The sequence below is a fragment of the Miscanthus floridulus genome, chromosome 6 (genome assembly GCF_019320115.1).
Source record: "Miscanthus floridulus cultivar M001 chromosome 6, ASM1932011v1, whole genome shotgun sequence".
Classification (NCBI taxonomy): domain Eukaryota; kingdom Viridiplantae; phylum Streptophyta; class Magnoliopsida; order Poales; family Poaceae; genus Miscanthus; species Miscanthus floridulus.
In genome coordinates, this window is record NC_089585.1 from 11039497 (window position 1) to 11059797 (window position 20301).

Consider the following 20301-nt stretch of genomic DNA (forward strand, 5'->3'; position numbering starts at 1 on the left):
TCGTAGTTACAGAACAATGAAGCGGTGTCCCTGCCCTGCCCGCGTAACAGAGAAGGGGAGAGCGCGCGCTTGCGTCCACGCCGCCATCCCATGGCGCTCCCCCTCCGTAGTCTGAGAAGGATGCAAAGCAGCAAAAGGTGAGGAGGAGACAACGAAACGAGGCAACAGAAGACGAGGAGAGAGATGCAACACCCAATCTACTTTTAAAACATCTATATGCAACACTTGCGACATACGTATGAAGACAAATAAAACATTTAAAACACGTATCGAAAACACTTGCAAGAACACCTGAAATAAACTAGAAACCATTTCAAATATATGCAACATCTAGATAAAACACTTGCAATATATGTGTGAAACATATACAAAATCCACATAAAACACTCTTGCAACATATATATACAACCATTGCAACATACATATGAAATACTTGCAACATACCTTTGAAACATCTGTGTAACACCCCGGTGTTATGCCAGCATTTAGGCACTGCAATCATGCATATTATGCATCATCAAGCATCCTAATCATACATACCTAATCATGTAAATAATAACTGAAACCCTGCTTCGAAACATACGAAACATGCTTGTGAAACGTAAATGTTGCATACACTTGTTTAGGGTTGTTTTTGCCCTAATTATGCTTGCTAGGTTAGTAGAACTTGTTTGGCAATGATTGTAAATCATCTAGAGTTATTTAGCATAATTTTTGGAGCAAAGTTTGTACTTAAATTATTGCCAAATTTTGCTTTAAAAATAATTCTACAAAAATTAGGGTTTTAAGTTAAAATTGACTTTAATTTTATAATTCAAAATCTAGATAGAATTGGACTTTGGTCATAAAAGAAAAGATGTAGAGGATTAAATTCTAAGCAACTTTTATTTTGGGGACATTTTCAAAAGATGTCATTTTCTTGCTCAAAATGATATTTGAAAACTGGTATTTGAAAATTTCTTGAAAATATAATTTGAAAATTTCTTTTCTCCCTTCACGGGCCGTCGCCTCGCTTCTCAGCCCACGGCCGAAGCCGGCCCGGCCTGCATCAGCGCCCGCCTCCCGCGCTGCGCTAGCCTCAGCCCAGCCCAGCGCCGCGTCCGGCCTGCTCCGCGCTATGCCGCGCCCGTTCCCGCTCGTCGTTTCGACCAGCGCCAGAGCACGACCGTCGCGTGGCGGCCATGCGCCGGCGACGCCCGCCGCGCGTCGTAGCCGGTCTGCCTCGCCCTCCACGCGCGTGCCTACACCTGCCGAGCAGCGCTGCGCTCTCCACTCCCTCACTCACTCACTCACTCAGCAGCAGCGACAGCAGCACGCGTGCCCGCCATCGCCACCGCGTGCCGCGCCTTGCCGACCAGCTCGCCCGGCCACCACGGCTTGTCGTTGAACCCTCCACCTCACCTGTAGCACCGCCACCTCGCGCACCACGCTGCCGACCAGCTCGCCACGTGATTCGACCAGAGGTGAGGCCCAATCGCGTGTTTTTCCTCCGCGCTGTCGCTCATCGAAGCTCGGCCGCAGCTCACGCCACCGTGGCTAGCCCTGCTCCGCCTCCCTCTCTTCCTGTTTTCATGCGCACCGTGCTCGCCTCGCAATGGCGGAGCTCGGTTGCGAGTCAATGACACCGCTCCGGCCACCCTTGCGCCGGAACGAGCCCATGCCGCCGCTCTGCAGCGCCGCCACGCGCCATGACCGCCGGCCACCTTGCTCTGGTGGTCCTCTGGCCTTGCAAGTTATACCAATGGGTGCGCGTCGCTATGTGGAGTCCGACGGTGCCAACCACGTCGTCGGCAACCTCACCGCCGGTGAGATCCGGCCGGTCAAGGCCATCCCCTGCCTTCGGGTGACTAGCTAGTGGGGCCGGTTGAACCGCTGGGTCCCGCCTGTCTGTCTATCTGGAGCGGGTTTTAGGTGAAGAACCGGGTGGATCTAGCAGATTTGAGCATGAAATTTAAAAGGATTTCAGAAATGATTTTTCATATTTCTATTTAAATGAATTGGAAAATGTTTGTATACTCAAATTTGCTCCAAATCTATTGAAACAAATTTTGCTAGGTTCCTTATCACCAGATCTACATGATAAAAATATTGCATGACATTTTTGAGATACTTTTCTGTAGAGCTTTATTTAATCCTTGATATTGCTGATAACTTGAAAAATATGTAGAAAAACCTATAGGCTTTAGAAAAATATGATTCCACATTTGTTAATATTCTTATGTAATATACTTCCTAGGAAAAATATGTGTCATGCATGTGCTATAGAAAAAGTATGAGGTGTAGTTCAAGTGCCTTTAATGGCTGATTTTTGTTATTTTTGCTAGAGAGAAAAATTTGTATAAAACATGCATGTGATAATTTTTGTACAGTGGTTATTTGCTGTGTAGAACATAGGAAAAATATTTCCTCTGTTGTTTGACACTTTTCACAGTACAAAGTATTTTCATGTTCATAATCATGCCATAGCTTGTTATTTTTGTGTAGGATAATCCACTCATTCAAATACTATGAAAATCTGATGGTAGACTACTTAGGGTAGTACTGTGCTATGGTAATTTTCTAAGATTTTTCTAAGCAATAAAAATAGATGTTACTATTCAAACCTATTATTAATTAGGGTTTAATCAAGTGTTGCTTTATGTGTGATTAAGAAATTAGTGAAGCTTTGGTGTATCTTTGAAGCATTTAATGAGATGTGTTGACTTAGCATATTAGTAGTAGAAGAGAATGCAGTAGATGACATGTGCTTGTAGTATATATTCTTGGATGATGTTGACTACCTTGCATTCAAGCATATCCATTGTATTCATCTCATCCAATGCACCGATGGCATAAGCACTTACACACATTGCATCATACAGGATCGCAAACCGAGAACCCAGTTGTCATACCCGAGGAGCCTGAGGAGCAGCTCGAGGTGTAGCCACAGGAAGTGCCCGAAGCCGATGAGGAAGACGTTGAGGCACTTCCGGAGTGCCCCGATCACCGCCCGAGCTCCTTCGAGAGAGGCAAGCCCCAGAGCATTTTCTCCCAGTTTACAATTATTAATTCAATGCTTTACTTTAATTGATGCATTACATTCAGGAGTTGTTTGCAACCGTTGTTGCATTATACCTTGTCTACCTTTGTTATACTATATCCTTGTTACCCTGGTATCCGCAGTCGAGTCAATGCTTAGCTGGCTTAGACCGGTAGAAGTCGGGTGATTTCCTGTCACCTGCGAGCTATAGGTGGTTATCTAGATCTGTTTGGATAACTATATAGTCATGGTATAACTAAGTGTTAAATGAAGTTGATACCGGACGGAGACTTACAGAGTTTTGGACTGTAGTGCTTTTCGTCTGTGTCGATTAAGGACCGACCGTTGTTGAGCCTCGAGTCATGTTGAACGCATGCCTTACATTTAGCTGGCCGAATAAAGTACCTTCCGACCGCGAAGCTAGGAGATTATTCAGGCCGAGTAGATTGCCCGTAGCGCACTGTGCCGAAGCAGGTGTGGTAGGACACGGGGGCGAGATGATAAGACCAAAGTGCAGTCAGTCGGCCCCCGGGTACATGTGGTTCCTGGCAAACTCAAGATTCCTGGATAGTTGACTCGGTGATCAATATCTCACTTTAGTGGGTGAGTGAGGTTTATGTAAGAAATAAATCACCAGCTGGTTAGGAATCGATTCGAATCGTCATCGCTCCTAGATAGTGAGCACTTAACTTGAGTTACTTCATCATAGTAATGTTAATGGAACACTTGAACAGTTATAATGCATATGACAATATGGAAGTGGTTAATGATCATTGGTTATCATTATTGGCTTAATCACATGTTTGCTCTAGTATAGGTGCAAATCTAGTCAACAGGTTATAATTAATTAACTTGGCAATAATGTTTTTAGAAAGGTTTTTGGAATGCTAAAAATGCTTTCTTTGTAAATGAGTCAGCTACCCTACTATAAAGCTTTCATAATCCTTGGTGTTACTTATTTTCGGTTATGTCGGGTAAGTCTAGCTGAGTACCTTCTCGTACTTAGGGTTTTATTTCCACTTGTTGCAGATGGGCAGATGTATTAAGGCTAATGTATCAACTACCTTTATCCTACGATGGTTGATGCCTAGGACCATGGGCATGGTCATTCCTTACGTCTCGTCTGAAGCTTTTGTTGGAGATGATCATTAGCTGACACTGTATTTGAACTCATTTTGTAATAACTATGTTTAAACTCTGATGTATCTGAGATGTAAACTTTTATGGAATATGTGATGGTGGCTGCTAAACTTATTACGATCTTGGCTAGAATGGAAGTTGGTTTGAAATCCTTCATGATTTCATGGACTACCGGGTTATACGGGCTTAAGTTTGCTAAATTGTATGCTCTGGCGGATGATTTTCTTACTTAATTTCGTATAATTGGTCGGTTCTGTTATAGTTAGCATCAGAGCATGGTTTAGCGTGTTACTGTTTACAAGTGTATTTAAAACAAAAAGGCATTTCAAAAATGTGATTTCCAAACTATAAAGTATGCCAGTGGTCATATCCTTTATGCCCAGTTAAGGACTTTAGGTGGCTTAATTAAGTACTGACTTGGGGTTCTTGCATCATATTTCTCTTTCGTCGCTTATACGGCGTGCTATTGTATGAGTGCCACTTGTTTGAGTGGTAATGTATGGATCATTTGCATCTATGCCTCGGTAAGTGTGAGTTGTGAGAGCATGATCGGATACACCACCGATCTAGGGTGAATGCTTAGATGATGCTAGAGTAATTATATGTTCTACGCATGTTTTACAAAGGTATCTCATGTGTGGGTATTCCGTCTGTTGAGGCGATGCCGTCAATAGGACGATGGTTCGGGTAGTTACTACCGTTGTACATGTATCTAGGGATTCGTGTAGAGCGTGTAGATAAAATTTTACTGCTTTTATGCATTCATTAGGAATTGGGCTGAAATAAATCTTCTGTAGGCACATAACAACGCTATCGTGTAGAACGTATTAGTTACGTATTTGAGAGATCGTTTGTATGCCACCGAATTCGTCGCTAGAAATTATTTATTTCATAAGTTTGTGAGAACGTACAACACGTACATACATCATATTAATTGTGCATTTCATTCATATCATGCATTCCTCCCCTTATAAATTGATTATCTCATTTTGATAAAAGTTGTATCACCTAAAATATGTTTCTACGGGGTAATAAAAGAACTTTTGCTACAGATGGCCCACACGAAGCAGACCGCCTGTAAGTCCACCGGAGGAAGAGCACCTCAACGTCCATTGGCCCTAAGGGAGCACCACACCACGGACACCTTCTTGAGCGAGTTTGGCATGTCGACCTTGCTTTGGAGAGTGCTCCATGATGTGGGGTACCTAGAGGGTCAAGAGCCGGTGTACTCTTGAAATGAGAGCCAGTTAGCAGAGGATGGACTTGCAGTGGTAGAGATCATGGTTTCTGCTCTCGGTGATGCTCTAGATTGGGATGGTTGGCACTTGGAGTTTGAGGGTTGCACCCCTACTAAGGGTGCAGAGGGAGCAGCTTTCCGTGTCATCAGGGATATCATGAGCAGATTTCCCAGTGAGCTTGCAGCAGCTCTAGCTGGCACTTTTCCTAGGGATGATCTTCGTGATGCTATTTGGGTTTAGCCTTAGGGAAGTGCGTTGGTCAGAGGTCCAGCTGAGGGACAGGCTAGCGATAATCAGGCTATAAGTGTGATGTTCGCCGCCATCAGAGCGTATGAGGGTCTTGAGAGTACATACTGGACTTTGACTGGCTTGTGTGGTCAGGATAAGCTCAAGGGGAGAAAGCAGAAGAAGAGACAGGCATGTGCTATAGCTAGTTTGCAGGAGCAGTTGGCTGATATGAACTTACAGCGAGACCAGGCGGTTGAGAGAGGTGATAGAGCTATGCAGCGGGTGCATACATTGACTCAAGCCAACAATAATGCAGACCGCATGATTGGACAATTGGTTTAGGAAAGGAATGAAGCCTGAGACGAGAGGGACCTTATGCTGCAGAGGGTCGATGAGCTAGAGGAGTACAACGGCAACCTGCATGAGGAGTTTCACGCGCTCTACAATGGGGTTGGCCCATATGCTCCACCAGACGCCACTGGCATGGACATCGACGACAACAACGAGGACAAGCCTGTAGTTTCACCTAGGGGCGATGGTGACGTCTCCGATCCCGACGATGGCCCCGAGGAGTAGGCTAGTTACCTTGCGCTAGTATCTAGGTCCTATCGCGATGACTTTTCTTTTGTTGGCATGTAACCTAATGTGTTTTGCTTCGAACTTATGAGACTTGGCATGTGGTTGGAACTTGATTAAGAATGCGATATCTGAACACATAAAAGTCCAGTGTATGTATGCTGGCAATTTGGTTGTATGGACGCGATGTTTGCTATTGAAGTAATTTGATTAAGTGATGTTGTTTTAATTGGGATGCGATTGTTGTGTCTCTGTTTTATTGTATGAATTTATTCTCTCTAGTAAATTCAGTACGACATAATTTTTCCTTCACTCGCAATTATTACAGCTTCACTCAATCATTACTTGTTGCTGAAATATGCAGATGACAAACACTCATCGTACCACGTATGAGGCCGCTGAGACCGGTGCTAATGGTGCGGGGACCGGTGGTGGTGGTGGAAACCACGACAACAACAATGAGCCTCTCCATGAACCGCATTTGCCACCTTCTCCCCCATTTACCCCAGAGATGTTCCTCGCATAGTTGCTCGGGAGTCAGCGCAACGCGGAACAATCCCAGAAGAACATGGAGGATTTTCTGCGTACCATCGCCAACAACGTTCAACGCGGTAACAATCAGGGTGGTGGCCTTGGGGTGAACCAATATAGCAGCTTCAAAGATTTTATGGACACCAGACGGCCAGTATTCAAGGAAGCAACAGAGCCACTCGATGCTGAGGAATGGATCAACACTATGGAAGATAAATTCTGTGTGTTGAGGATGACTGAGGTATTGAAAATGGAGTATGCTGCACATCAGTTGCAAGGACCAGCGGGAATGTGGTGGAAGCACCATCGCACCACCTTCCCTCCAAATGCTTAGATTTCGTGGAGAGAGTTCGCTAAGGCCTTCCGTGGAGTTTATATTCCATCCGGGCTGACCGAGATGAAGTTGGGAGAGTTCTTAGCGTTGAATCAGGGCACCAAGACCATGACGCAATATTTGCATGCCTTCAACAACTTGTGTCATTATGCTCCCGACATGGTTGACACTGATGCTAAGAGAATAGCTAGTTTCAAGAGGGGACTCAATCCAAAAATGATAAAGCATGTGGGTACCAACAACCGTGTCAGATTCAATGACTTCATCAGCGACTGTCTGAAGCAGGAAAAGAACAACAACGCCAGCACCGCAGCCAAGACTCGCAAGAGAGCCCTAGAGGGTGGTCCGTCCCAAGCAAGAGCACCTACGGGAGGTCATCCTCCCTATCGTTCATCTGCACCTGGCGCTAGGTTCAGGCCACCTCAGCAGAGAAGTCAGAATTTCTGTGGACCCCAGAAGCCTTACAAGATGGTAGTATAGTCTAACAAGGCAGCCGCAACCGCGGTACAAGGTAGTTCCAAGGGAGCTATGGGATCTGCTGGGACAGTGAGGGGACCCTGCTATAACTGTGATCAACTTGGCCACTTCTTGAAGTTTTGTCCTTATCCGCCCAAGAAGAAGCAGCAGACTTATAATGCTAGGGTGCATAGTACACCTGTGGATGAAATTCCTGAGGGAGAGCCCATAACCGCTGGTAAGTTTTCTGTCAACGAAAACCCTGCAGTTGTTCTATTTGATTCTGGATCATCGCATTCTTTTATGAGTCAAGCATTTGCATAGAAACATGAACAACTATGCACAGAATTGGGTTATGGTTACCGTATAAGTTTAGCAGGGGCTGATGTTTCGAGGGGCAACCCTTGAATTAGGTAGCAGGAAGTTCTGAGTGAACTTGATAGTTATGCCTGGACTAGTTTTGGATGTCATTATAGGGATGAATTGGATGAAGGATTGGGGAGCAGTCATAGATACTAGAAGTCGAGTACTTACCCTTAAGGATCCCCTGGGTGAGGGTACTTTCCAAGTACCATTGCCTTAGAGAACAGACCTTGTAAGTGTTACATGTGCTACTGAAGTTATTCCTATTCAGCAGATTCCGGTAATGTGTGAGTTTCCGGATGTATTCCCTGATAAGCTACATGGTCTTCCGCCAGATAGGGATATTGAGTTTGGAATTGAGTTAATCCTTGGAATAGCTCCAATTTCAAGGCGACCCTACCGGATGCCTCTAGATGAATTAGTTGAGCTGAAGAAGCAACTAGAAGAGTTATCGAAAAAGGGGTTTATCCGACCAAGCAAGTCTAAATGGGGATGTCCCGCCTTGTTTGTGAAGAAGAAAAAAGAGGGCACATTGAGAATGTGCGTAGATTATAGGCCACTTAATGCTGTAACCATCAAGAATAAGTATCCCTTGCCTCATATTGATGTTCTGTTTGACCAGTTAGCCAAGGTTAAGGTGTTCTCAAAAATAGATTTGAGATCCGGTTATCATCAGATCAAGATTAGGCCACAAGATATACCGAAAACTGCTTTTTCCACCAGATACGGGTTGTATGAGTATCTTGTCATGTCCTTTGGCTTGATAAATGCTCCTGCATACTTTAAGTTTTTGATGAATATAGTTTTTATGCCAGAATTGGATAAGTTCATGGTCGTGTTCATCGATGACATTCTGGTGTACTCCAAGAACAAAAAGGATCATGAAGAGCATCTAAAAATTGTCTTGACCAGACTTATAGATCATCAACTGTATGCTAAGTTTAGCAAATGCGAATTCTGGTTGAAGAAAGTTCCTTTCCTTAGTCACATTCTGTTAGAAAATGGAGTTTCAGTCGATCCAAGTAAAGTGCAAAAGGTTATGGATTGGAAAGCACCGACCATAGTTCCTGAGATTAGAAGTTTCTTAGGACTAGCCGGTTATTACCGTCGCTTTATACCAGACTTCTCGAAGATTGCCAAACCGATGACAAGTCTGCTATAGAAGGATCACAAGTTTGTGTGGATAGAGGAGTGTGAAGCAGCTTTCCACACTTTGCGGAAACTGTTGACCACTGCTCCTGTTCTCGCACAACCCGACATTGAGAAACCATTTGATGTGTTTTGCGATGCATCGAAAACTGGATTGGGCTGTGTTCTTATGCAAGAAAGGAGAGTCATTGCTTATGTCTCACGTCAATTGAGAAAGCACAAGGTCAACTATCCAACACATGATCTTGAACTTGCTGTAGTTGTGCATGCCCTAAAAATTTAGAGACATTATCTACTTGGTAATGTGTGCAACATTTTCACGGATCACAAGAGTCTCAAGTACATCTTCACCCAACCCGAGCTAAACATGAGATAGCGCAGATGGTTGGAATTGATCAAAGATTACAACTTGAATGTGCAATATCATCCTGGAAAAGCCAATGTAGTGGCAGATGGTTTGAGCAGAAAGTCACATTACTTGAGTGTGCAGCCATTACTTGAAGATTAGTTGCTCTTTGGAGAGTAAGATAATAGAAGGCCAGAAAACCGACAAGGGAATATTCCACATCAAAGAGAAAATAAAAGAAAAGCCGTCTCAGCACTTTAAAGTGGATGAATAGGGCGTGTTGTGGTTTGACGACCGTCTTGTGGTTCCCAAGGATCGAGAGCTTGGGAATAAACTCATGGATGAAGCTCACCTTTCTAAGCTATCTATCCATCCAGGAAGTAGTAAGATGTATCAAGAACTAAGACCTCGTTATTGGTGGACCAAAATGAAGAAAGAAATTACAGCATATGTTGCCAGATGTGACACATGTTGTCGAGTGAAAGCCATTCATATGAAACCTGCCGGTATGTTGCAACCCTTGTCAATCCCTAGTTGGAAGTGGGATGATATAAGTATAGATTTTATCTCGGGTTTGCCCACTACTCAAAAAGGATATGATTCAATTTGGGTGATTATGGACCGTCTTACTAAGACCGCTCATTTCTTGCCTGTCAAGACAGAATATCGACCACCTCAATATGCCAAGAAGTATATCGTAGAAATTATGAGGTTGCATGGTATACCAAAGACTATAGTATCTGATAGAGGATCATAGTTCATAGCTCACTTTTGGGAATATTTACACAAAGGCTTAGGAACTAGTTTGATTCGTAGTATCGCTTATCATCCTCAGACAGATGGTCAGACTAAATGAGTGAATGCTATTTTGGAGGATATGTTAAGAGCCTGCGTATTGGCTTCTAAGGGATCATGGGAGTCATGGTTACCATTAGCTGAGTTTTCTTATAATAATAGTTATCAAGAAAGCATCAAGATGGCTCCATTCGAAGCTTTGTATGGCAGAAAATGTAGAACACCATTGAATTGGGTCAAGCCTAGAGATAGAAGGTATTATGGCATTGACTTTGTAGAAGAAGCTGAGAAGAAAGTTCATATTATTCAGTAAAATATGAAGGCGGCCCAATCGCGTCAGAAAAGTTATGCAGACAGAAGAAGGAGACCCCTTGTGTTTGAAATTGGTGACTATGTTTATCTGAAGGTCACGCCAATGAAGAAGAAAAGGTTTGGAGTCCAAAGAAAGCTTGCCGCGAGATTTGTAGGACCATACAAGATCTTAGAAAAAAGAGGTCAAGTAGCTTATAAGTTAGAGTTGCCTGAGACAATGAGTATCGTCTTCCCAGTTTTCCATGTATCACATCTTAAAAAGTGTTTGCGTGTTCTGGAGGAAAGAATAGAACCTCAAGGCATCCAACTCAAATCAGATTTGATGTACCATGAACAACCGGTCCATGTGTCAGACACTAAAGAATGTGCTACTCAGAATAGTGTGGTGAAAAGATACAAGATACAGTGGAATCATCAAGATGAGTGAGATGCAACTTGGAAAACAGGAGAATATCTACAAAAAGCTTATGAAGATTTTTTTTACAAATGGTTCGTAACCCAAATCTCGGGACAAGATTTTTATAAGGGGGAGGGCTGTAACACCCCGATGTTATGCCAGCATTTAGGCACTGCAATCATGCATATTATGCATCATCAAGCATCCTAATCATACATACCTAATCATGTAAATAATAACTGAAACCCTGCTTCGAAACATATGAAACATGCTTGTGAAACGTAAATGTTGCATACACTTGTTTAGGGTTGTTTTTGCCCTAATTATGCTTGCTAGGTTAGTAGAACTTGTTTGGCAATGATTGTAAATCATCTAGAGTTATTTAGCACAATTTTTGGAGCAAAGTTTGTACTCAAATTATTGCCAAATTTTGCTTTAAAAATAATTCTCCAAAAATTAGGGTTTTGAGTTAAAATTGACTTTAATTTTATAATTCAAAGTCTAGATAGAATTGGACTTTGGTCATAAAAGAAAAGATGTAGAGGATTAAATTCTAAGCAACTTTCATTTTTGGGACATTTTCAAAAGATGTCATTTTCTTGCTCAAAATGATATTTGAAAATTGGTATTTGAAAATTTCTTGAAAATATAATTTGAAAATTTCTTTTCTCCCTTCACGGGCCGTCGCCTCGCTTCTCGGCCCACAGCCGAAGTCGGCCCGGCCTGCATCAGCGCCCGCCTCCCGCGCTGCGCTCGCCTCGGCCCAGCCCAGCGCCGCGTCCGGCCTGCTTCGTGCCACGCCGCACCCGTTCCCGCTCGCCGTTCCGACCAGCGCCATAGCATGACTGCCACATGGCGGCCATGCGCCAGCGACGCCCATCGCGCGTCGTAGCCAGTCTGCCTCGCCCTCCACGCGTGCGCCTACACCTGTCGAGCAGCGCTGTGCTCTCCACTCCCTCCCTCACTCACTCACTCAGCAGCAGCGACAGCAGTGCGCGTGCCTGCCATCGCCACCGCGCGCCGTGCCTTGCCGACTAGCTCGCCCGGCCACCACAGCTTGCCGTTGAACCCTCCACCTCGCCCGCAGCACCGCCACCTCGTGCACCACGCTGCCGACCAGCTCGCCACGTGATTCGACCGGAGGTGAGGCCCAATCGCGCGTTTTTCCTCCGCGCTGTTGCTCATTAGAGCTCGGCTGCAGCTCACCCTGCCGTGGCTAGCCCTGCTCCGCCTCCCTCTCTTCCTATTTTCACGCGCATCGTGCCCGCCTCACAATGGCGGAGCTCGGTTGTGAGTCAACGACGCCGCTTCGGCCACCCTTGCGTCGGAACGAGCCCATGCCATCGCTCTGCAGCGCCGCCGCATGCCATGACCACCGGCCACCTTGCTCCGGTGGTCCTCTGGCCTTGCAAGTTGTACCAACGGGTGCGCGTCGCTGTGTGGAGTCCGACAGTGCCAACCATGCCACCGGCAACCTCACCGCCGGTGAGATCCGACCGGTCAAGGCCATCCCCTGCCTTCGGGTGACTGGCCAGTGGGGCCGGTTGAACCGCTGGGTCCCGCCTGTCTATCTATCTAGAGCGGGTTTTGGGTGAAGAACCGGGCGGATCTAGCAGATTTGAGCATGAAGTTTAAAAGGATTTCAGAAATGATTTTTCATATTTCTATTTAAATAAATTAGAAAATGTTTGTATACTCAAATTTACTCAAAATCTATTGAAACAAATTTTGCTACGTTCCTTGTCACCAGATCTACATGATAAAAATATTGCATGACATTTTTGAGATACTTTTCTGTAGAGCTTTATTTAATCCTTGATATTGCTAATAACTTAAAAAATGTGTAGAAAAACCTATAGGCTTCAGAAAAATATGATTCCAAGTTTGTTAATATTCTTATGTAATGTACTTCCTAGGAAAAATATGTGTCATGCATGTGCTATAGAAAAAGTATGAGGTGTAGTTCAAGTGCCTTTAATGGCTGATTTTTGTTATTTTTGCTAGAGAACAAAATTTGTATAAAACATGCATGTGATAATTTTTGTACAGTGGTTATTTGCTGTGTAGAACATAGGAAAAATATTTCCTCTGTTGTTGGACACTTTTCACAGTACAAAGTATTTTCATGTTCATAATCATGCCATAGCTTGTTATTTTTGTGTAGGATAATCCACTCATTCAAATACCATGAAAATCTGATGGTAAACTACTTAGGGTAGTACTGTGCTATGGTAATTTTCTAAGATTTTTCTAAGTAATAAAAATAGATGTTACTATTCAAACCTATTATTAATTAGGGTTTAATCAAGTGTTGCTTTATGTGTGATTAAGAAATTAGTGAAGCTTTGGTGTATCTTTGAAGCATTTAATGAGATGTGTTGACTTAGCATATTAGTAGTAGAAGAGAATGCAGTAGATGACATGTGCTTGTAGTATATGTTCTTGGATGATGTTGACTACCTTGCATTCAAGCATATCCATTATATTCATCTCATCCAATGCACCGATGGCATAAGCACTTACGCACATTACATCATACATGATCGCAAACCGAGAATCCAGTCGTCATACCCGAGGAGCCTGAGGAGTAGCTCGAGGTGCAGCCGTAGGAAGTACCCGAAGCCGACGAGGAAGATGTTGAGTAACTTCCGGAGTGCCCCAATCACCGCCCGAGCTCCTTCGAGAGAGGCAAGCCCTGGAGCATTTTCTTTCGGTTTGCAATTATTAATTCAATGCTTTGCTTTAATTGATGCATTACGTTCAGGAGTTGTTTGCAACCGTTGCTGCATTATACCTTGTCTACCTTTGTTATACTATATCCTTGTTACCCTAGTATCCGCAGTCAAGTCAATGCTTAGCTGGTTTAGACCGGTAGAAGTCGGGTGATTTCCTGTCACCTGCGAGCTATAGGTGGTTACCTGGATCTGCTTGGATAACTATGTAGTCATGGTATAACTAAGTGTTAAATGAAGTTGAGACCGGACGGAGACTTATAGAGTTTTAGACTGTAGTGCTTTCCGTCTGTGTCGATTAAGGACCGACCGTTGTTGGGCCTCGAGTCATGTTGAACGCATGCCTTACATTTAGCTGGCCGGATAAAGTACCTTCCGACCGCGAAGCTGGGAGATTATTCGGGCCGAGTAGATTGCCCACAGCGCACTGTGCCGGAGCAGGTGTGGTAGGACATGGGGGCGAGATGATAAGACCAAAGTGCAGTCAGTCGGCCCCCGAGTACATGTGGTTCCTGGCAAACTCGAGATTCCTGGATAGTTGACTCGGTGATCAATATCTCACTTTAGCGGGTGAGTGAGGTTTGTGTAAGGAATAAATCACCAGCTGGTTAGGAATCGATTCGAATCGTCATCGCTCCTGGATAGTGAGCACTTGACTTGAGTTACTTTATCGTAGTAATGTTAATGGAACACTTGGACAGTTATAATGCATATGACAATATGGAAGTGGTTAATGATCATTGGTTATCATTATTGGCTTAATCACATGTTTGCTCTAGTATAGGTGCAAATCTAGTCGACAGGTTACAATTAATTAACTTGGCAATAATGTTTTTAGAAAGGTTTTTGGAATGCTAAAAATGCTTTCTTTGTAAATGAGTCAGCTACCCTACTATAAAGCTTTCATAATCCTTGGTGTCACTTATTTTCGGTTATGTCGGGTAAGTCTAGCTGAGTACCTTCTCGTACTCAGGGTTTTATTCCCACTTGTTGTAGATGGGCAGATGTATTACGGCTACTGTATCAACTGCCTTTATCCTGCGATGGGTGATGCCTAGGACCATGGGCATGGTCATTCCTTACATCTCGTCTGATGCTTTTGTTGGAGATGATCATTAGCTGGCACTGTATTTGAACTCCGTGTGAGTGTGTGTGGTTTGAACAAACGGCTTCCGCTACTTTTATTTGAACTCGTTTTGTAATAACTATGTTTAAACTCTGATGTATCTGAGATGTAAACTTTTATGAAATATGTGATGGTGACCGCTATACTTATTACGATCTTGGCTGGAATGGAAGTTGGTTTGAAATCCTTCATGATTTCACGGACTACCGGGTTATACGGGTTTAAGTTTGCTAAATCGTTTGCTCTGGCGGATGATTTTCTTACTTAACTTCGTATAATTGGTCGGTTCTGTTACAATCTGCAACACTTGAAACAGATGCTAGCAACATACGCTTTCAAGCTCAACATCTACTTGCTGCTTACGAAATGTAGGCTCACTGTCGTGTGGAGTTCACCGGAGGCAATCGCATCGTCGTTACCATTGACTAGCGCCACCATCGATCAGATCGACTCCATCTACAATGAGGCCGGCGGGGATGTTTTTGTGTCCACCGGTATTCTGGGCTCCACGCAAGACATGCAACCCCCCGCAGCCGACGTCGCAGTCTCGTCACCACCGAATCTCTCGCCGCACGATGGATCTGGTGGAAGGAGCAGCGAGACAGAGAGTGGGGGCAGTGGCGCGTGGCGCGCCATGCGGGCGATTGGCGTGAGCAGCGCGATGCAGGTGAGCAGTGCTGCACGATGTGGGCGAGTGGCACGAGTGGGTTGGTCTGGATGGATGGATGGACGCCCGGGTCTAATCATTATTGATGTGAAAAATGTATGCCTTTTGTACTTTGTTAAGTTTTTCTCTCTCTCTAAAGCACAATTTAGATTGATAAAGTCCCTGCCCTAAAAGAAGAATTTTTTTCTATGGGTAAGTTTGATCCCAAGATCTTTCGGTGGCGCGGCTCTAATCCCAATCCTAAGGCAGGCAATTATCACAGTGTTTTAAATTCATGTTTTGGTAGATGTTGTCAATCAAAGTAATATGTTGAAGACCTTTTCTAATTCAGATATATTGTATATGCACAATAGTGTAAAAAAAGCCTCACGTGCGCCAAGAAAATCTAGAAATTACGAGATTAATCAAAAAAGAAAAGAATATATATAATTGTACTTTTTATGATCACCTAACGGTGTAGATTCACTAGAAAAATATGAAATTAGTCAAAAAAAAGAAGAAGAATATATACCATTGACTTTTATGATGATCTAATGGTCCAGATTTACTAGATTATGAAAATATATGTGATGTTAGATTTTATGATGATCTAACGGTCTACATTCTTAAAAAAATTAATGCTGCATACAATTCATGATTAAATATTTTTTCTTCGCGTGTGGTATTTTAAATTAAACAATGTTCTATCCATATAAAATAAACACCAATACATGTGTTCGCATCGTAATTAAATAATTTCAGCATATGCATTATATACTTGAAACACTTCTCATGTTTCAACGAACCCCTCTTCAAGAAATATGCAAAAGGCATAGAAATCAATAAAGTTTACAGAAAAATTACAATCAGAAGCCATATATATCATGATTGGAAACATAATTTTATGGTAATTATATTAACTTTTGTAATATTTATTTTATAATTAATTATTATCTTAAAATTGATTCTGAATTTAAATCGAAGTTAAAAAATATATCAGTTTTATTCCCATGTATATATTATAAATGAATATAGAAAATCATCTCTTTTCCCCTCAAGGTCTAAAAACTTCCACATTGATGCTAGAAATCAAGATGTAGCCGTCTTTATGAAAAGATATAGTAATAAAAATAAAAAAAAAGAACCAAAATACAGATGGGAAAAAACTGATATATTTGCGAGTTAAGGATAAAAAAAACTAGACACCTATACTATTTGCACGAACAACCTTGCTACTTCTTTTTATATTTGTGAGAGAAAAACACTGTTTATTTATTGAAAGTACTGTTGATTTGTTGTGAGAGAAAAACACTCCAAACTCTGAGAGGGACCAATAGGAGATAGATGGTATCCGATTTGGCATGGCCTACGAAGGAGGATACGAATATGATGCAGTGCTGCTGCTGCGTTGGTACTGACAACCGGGTACTGTCTGGGTCTGACGCTGTTCCGCAAGTTGCATTGCAGCCTCTGAATGTTTAGTTGGGGCTAGGGGTGCGTGGGTCTCTCATGCCATGGCGTCTTCTCCTTGGTTTGCATCGCGCAGCAGTAGAATGGGATGTGGCCAGGCAGGATTCATCAAAAGGTAAAAGCGGATCCCCCTCCCCATCTCTCACTGCAGGTCTCCTCAGGATCCCCAGTTCTTCGTTCCTTCAGGGAAGCACAGGGCCGGCACGGCGGCACCACACAAAAGGGGCTCACTTGGCCGCTTGCAAATGCAAATGAAACCCCAGCAGGTACTGGTACTGGCCTACCGTTGTGACTGCTCCACCCTACACGCATTACACGTTATTACTACTAGTATATATCAGAAGTCCCGTTTGAAACCACTGACAATTTTCAGAAACATCTTCTTTTCATTTCATTTTAGGTAAATACCAATGTTACAATATGTTACTACGAACGATAAAAATTTACTGGAGTAGGTAAAGATTCTTGCAGTAACTTGTTGGAAGTATGCAGCCTGTTCATTGATTAGTTTCTAGACTGATAAACCCAGCTGACACTGATTTATTGTGAGAGAAAAATTTTATTGACCGACTAATAAGCCTTAGCTGGGACCAACAAAACTAAAAGACCGGTCGTTTGTTCCATTCCATGCATGAGCATGATGCAACTTTGTTGGAACCAAGCAGGCAAGGCAACAAAGCACGCATGCAGTACGTAGTAGCGCAGACTGCAGACATATGAGACCGTGTCTGTCCTACTCGTTGACTTAATATTTTTCTCTCACAATAAAACAACTTCAATCGACTTTAATACCAGTCGAACATATTAGCGTATAGGAGGGTACGCGCCAGTCAGCCAGGTGTGTCCTCTACAGTCATAGCTGCACTGTATAGTATTAATTTATTTGTATTTATTTACAACTCCACTGCTGCTCACTGCATGCAGCTTGCAACCCTCTTGCATTGCATCACCCATCGTTTCAATTGATGAATTGAGCAGCCAGGGGGCGGATTTTTTTTCCGTTTTTTTTTCTCACATCAGACCGAAAGAAACAACAGTACAGGATCCATCAGGGTATAGACCTATCATTGACCAGCCTGGCTACTGGCTAATGGCTAGGTACCCCTACCTGCTTGACGCCAGATGCCGAACTACATGCATTATATTAATCCAGAATTCCAGATTAGTTAATCGATCCACTAACAATCGTCAGTAACGACAAACTCGATTGGAAGAAGCTAGCAGGCGGCCGCCCGGCCTGCTGTAACTAGACGTGCTAGAAGAAACAGCTACGTACAGCGTGTCCTTTTCCTCATCGGCGTCTTCGTCTTCGTCTTCCTCCTCCGTCATCGATCTCTTAATTCTTCTACCATATACATCGATCCAGCAGTGCAGAGCAGCTGCGGGACGGAATGAAGCCTGCTAGCTGCATGCGCAAGCAAGCACGAAGCGCATGCATGCATACATGTCCGGGTTTCAGGGCTGCTTCATTAGTCTGTCTACTCGACGAGTATATGCATCATCATCAGTCTCGATCCGGCGATCGATCGGCTACTACGACGAGACGAGTTTTTTGCTGATGGACGACCGCGGGGTCGGCGCCGGCGTCGTCGAGCTCGAGCTCGGTGGCGGCGGCGAGGGCGACCATCTTGAGCGCGGATGCGCCGGTGGTGAAGGCCTTCTTGCGGACGCCCATGTACTCGGGCCACGTGACGGCGCGGTACGCGGGGGTCCGGCCGGGGGGCACGGCCTCCCGCAGCGGCGCCACCTTGGCGTGCGGCGGTGGGCCAAGGAAGTAGCCGAGCGAGATTCTGTCGAGGTTCCGGTTGACGACGGCGCGGTGGTATACGCTGTGGAACAGGCCGTTGGTGAGGATGTGGAAGAGGTCGCCCACGTTGACGACGAAGGCGCCCGGCACGGCCGGCACGCCCACCCACCGGTCCGGGGAGTGGCGGAACAGCTGCAGCCCCGGGACGAGGCTCTGCAGCACGAACGTGAAGAAGCCCGAGTCGGTGTGCGCGATCAGCCCCAGCGCGCGGCGCGGGTCCGGGCACCTCGGGTACGGGGTACCAGTTGAGGTGCATGGTGGCGGTCATCGTCTCGGCGATCCTCCGCTCCGCCTCCACGGCGCCGACCTGCTCGTCGGTGAGCCCCAGCGCCATGAGGAACAGCTCCAGCAGCTTGTCCGCGAGGGCACGCATGTGCTTGTGGAACTCCTCCATCACATCACTGTAACAAGTAGTGGTAGTGTAATTAAGCAAGACGCGCAGTAAGTATACTCCTCCTCGTTAGCTAGCATGCTAAAAGGGCTAGGCGTGTGCTTGCATGCATGCATGGCCTTAGACGGGGACGACACGTCGATGATGTATCGTCGTATCGGACTATCGGTGCGTGCGTGTGACCTGCTGTACCAGTACCTGTACGTGCATCATGCATATGCATGGCGAGGCGAGAATCAAAGCAAAGCAAAGCAGCTAGTAGCTAGGCGCGCGCACGTGTGGGTACGGTGGTGTGGCCGCGCGCGGCCGGCGGGCGCGGGTGCACGCACGCACGTACCAGAAGCTGGTGTAGTCGTCGCCGGCCTTGGGCCAGAGCTTGCGGAGGTCGGCGCGGAGGTTGGCCGGCGAGAAGGTGTAGCCCTCGGACCACATGCACTTGGAGAAGAAGGAGGAGATGGGCGGGGAGCCGTAGCCGCAGGCGTCCCCTGGCCCACGCACGGCGCGCATCTTGTCGTCCGCCGGCAGCGCGAACATGGTGGCGATCCGGTCCTCCACGCGCGCCAGCAGCTCCGCGGGGACGCCGTGGCCCGTGAGCAGGAACGCGCCCCATTGCTCGGCGGCGCGTGCCACCGCCGCCGCCGGGTCCACCGCCCCCAGGTCCACCACCGGCACGGCGTCCGGCCCCGGCTTGCCGCCGTCCACGACGGGGTGGTCGTGCAGCCCCGGCCAGGCGTGCGACTCCGGCACCCGCCGCGCCGCCCGGAAGTCGAAGTAGCGCGGGTCGTTCTTGAGGTGCGACGGCGTCGGCATGACGATGCTGGCCGATAGATTAGCAGGAATTATGGATCCCCGGCAAGGCAAGGCGGCCGGCCAATAGATTGCAGCAGTGTGCCTAGAGAGGAAGGAAGGAAAGAAGGAAGAAGCAAAGGAAGCTGTAGCACCAAGTGTAAATCTAGGACCTTGCACTAGTGGTATGGCATGAGAGAAGGAGAGTAGTGTAAGAACCAGAGAAGGACATGGCGTGGTATATATAGGGGAGAAGTTTTGGAGCGTAGTGGATCCGTCCGGTCCGACCCATCAGGAGAGAGAAGCACAGCACACAACGCAAAGAGCTTTTTTTTTTTCCTTCAGAATTGCTATAAGTCAGTCGGTTGATTTAGCCCCCCGCGACATGTGATTTTGTGGCCGCCAGATCAGGAATCACACGGTCGCGGTGCTCCGTCAGTTGGTTGCGCAAGATGGGCT

At 45.3% G+C, this 20301-nt stretch overlaps 1 pseudogene; it reads right to left on the reverse strand.

The window, feature by feature from the left end:
* Window positions 1–17727: 17727 nt before the first annotated feature.
* On the reverse strand, window positions 17728–20038 carry LOC136457624 (gibberellin 3-beta-dioxygenase 2-2-like; annotated as a pseudogene).
* Between the last annotated feature and the right edge of the window lie 263 nt (window positions 20039–20301).